This window comes from Morone saxatilis, unplaced genomic scaffold (genome assembly GCF_004916995.1).
Source record: "Morone saxatilis isolate NCDOM2014 unplaced genomic scaffold, NCSU_SB_2.0 Contig15, whole genome shotgun sequence".
In the NCBI taxonomy this organism is placed as follows: domain Eukaryota; kingdom Metazoa; phylum Chordata; class Actinopteri; family Moronidae; genus Morone; species Morone saxatilis.
Genome location: NW_023339707.1, coordinates 5,634,894 through 5,637,677, shown reverse-complemented (window position 1 = coordinate 5,637,677; position 2,784 = coordinate 5,634,894). Strand labels below are relative to the sequence as shown.

Here is a 2,784-nt window from a genome sequence, read left to right as displayed (position 1 = left end):
AACCCCTAGTGACTAACAACTAAATAGTATGTTAAGAAAAATTTGTGCAGTACCCTCATACTTCGACCAATTTGAAACATTTAAATGGATTTGTGCTTTGCTCAGCTGGTACTTTAAGATTTAAAATTCCCCTGTGGACAATAGTGGGTTAACTTATTTACATTTCACCATTAAAGTGAGACTCTGAAACTGTATAAAGAAAAAATAACACAATATTCTCCCTCCATATGAAAAGTTGAGCTAATAAGAAATAAAATTAACTTTTCCTTCATTTCATACACTCTGGGGTTTTGCTGCTACTATTTTTCTTAGTTTGGTACGACCAGTAGCTTATGGTGGCTAATGTAAACAAACTTAATCAGTGCTATTGTTACACTACATTTCAGCATGTCACAGATAAACATTTCATATAAGTAAAACACACCTACCCCACCAGGAAACATATTTATATCTTCCTGCTTGTGTTCCCATTTTACTGGCTTTCACTCGAGGTCCCTTAATGATGATGTCTTTAATGCTGCACTAATCAATAATTTATGTATAACCTATGGATCAAGGTCGAGGTCACTTCTGCTGTTCCCCCAGCTCTACAGAGGCTTTTAGCGCTTTGTCTTGGTTTTCAGCCCAGTGAACTTGCTCTCGTCAACACAATTTCAGTTGGAATTTAAATTTCAGTTTCAGCTGGACAGTGTTGCTTCATAGAGATCAAAACAAAGCTTAAATGAGAGTGAATGTTATATACATTCATTCAACATGTTTGCTGTAACAATTTACACTTTAATGTGATGTAATCTGTTATGTTTTCAGCTTGTTCTGCTCCCCTGAAGCAGGCAAAAAAAACGAAATTAATACTCCTTTAAAGCAACTGACTCAAGTGGCAATTGCCACAGTGGCCACTGTTCACCATAGTTTGAATTTAGAGTTTTTCCAAGAATCTTCATATCAAGAGTGGAAAAGCTTCTGAATCAACATTCAAAGCATCCCAAGACGCTGAAACTCTTCCAGACTTCTAGCCAGACTAATCAAATTCTTTGAGCTCCTTCAGGCAGGCTCAGGGAGGCTTCGTTGCAGGTTTTACAGACTTTGACACCCCTGAAGCTGCTGAGTAATATTCTGCCACACCGGGCTGGAGTGATTTCTCTGGTTAGACATCTGATAGAAAAATAACAATGATAAAAAGGTATTCACTTGCTGCGGTCAGGGAGGGACATACATCATATCAGACATAGCCTGGCTGATATTTGATTTTTAATAAAAGGGCAATATTGGTGTTACATCAGGTGACTCCTAGGAAGAAATATAATGATTGAATACCCGTTTTTTGAGGTAGGTAGATCAGAACCAAACAACACTCTTTACCACATTGTTGTAATAATAATTTTTTTTTCATATCGAAATATAAATTCTGATGTTTTTCAGACTAAGATTTTCCTCTCATATTCTGATGAATAATTCAGAATTTTCATGGAATTTGGCTGGTGCATTTCATTTTAAGCATGCAAGCTTCAGGGCTGAGTTAGCATAGACATTACACGAGGCTTCCAGAAACTCTTCAAGTTTAATAAGAGAACTATGAGGGAAAAAAACTAACAGCTCTCTGCAGGCTTGTGCAAAGACTAATTTGTCGATTGCTTGCCAAACACTTCATAGCACCAGAAAGCTGCATCTCATGTGAGATTAATTAAGATTTTCCTGATATTGGAAAAATCAAGTCCTTATTCTGGATATGAATCTCATAACTGCAGATGGTCGTGATGCCAGTTGCTGTTAGCCAGCCGAGGCTCAGGCAGGCACAGAGCCTGTGCAGTAATCACAGTTTGGCCCGGGCGGTTTACCCTGCTCGAATTTCTCCACTGTCCCTTTTCTCTGTTGAGCTCAGACCTTTGAACAAAGTCTCTGTTGTCAAGCCAGGGCCTCGCTCCTCTGATGAAATGGGGACGTCTGTGTGTGTCTGTATACACTGTACACATCTACCAGCTGTTGAATCGGTGTCACTAGCCTCCACTGGGACCTAATCTACTACCTCACAGCGATGTGTGCGTGTGTGTGCGCTCGTTAACGCTTTTAGGGTGTGTGTGTGTGTGTCTCTGTGTGTGTGTGTGTGTGTGTCTCTGTGTGTGTGTGTGTGTGTGTGTGTGTGTAACAGCTGTTGTGAGATAAAACTTCTCCTGAACAGTCGGATTAAAACCTGTTTGAGTCGTGTATTTAACTTTTAGGTTGTTTTAAAACAAATAAAGACACAAAGCGGCTGAAGTAAATAAGTAAATAAGTAAATAAACCTAAATGTGATTTCTGCTACAATTCAAGACAGTCCATCTCTCTCTCTTTGGATCCTGACTTTAACACGTCTACACAAACACACAATCGACCTCACAGAACAATATAACTATAACTATAACTATAACTATAAATATAAACACAGGGCCGAGGGGAATCACGAGACTCCTGGCTGCAGTTTGACCTGATAACGTCTTTACTGAAGCAGTGAGTCAATCAGAACGTCTAGACGAGGCCTGAACCCAAACACAACCTCCTCTTTCTCCTCTTTCTCCTCAAATACCCCCCCAACTAAATATCACAGCACCACGATTTATGATTTATGATTTAAGATTTCAGTTAAAGTTAAACGTGCGATGCAGAAATAAAAACACAAACAATCTCACATCCTGCAGCCGCACGGAGAAGTTGATTTATGACACAAATGCTCCAAAATTAACCCCGGAAAAAACACAAGGGGGGGTATTTATAGTAGGTGGACACATGCCCCCCCCCTCAGTGTTTATG

At 39.5% G+C, this 2,784-nt stretch overlaps 1 protein-coding gene across 1 annotated transcript in view; it reads left to right on the top strand.

Moving 5' to 3' along the window:
* agrn (agrin) overlaps positions 1–2,784 on the top strand; it is a 247,613-nt gene that overhangs the window by 212,132 nt on the left and 32,697 nt on the right. The window lies entirely within an intron of this gene.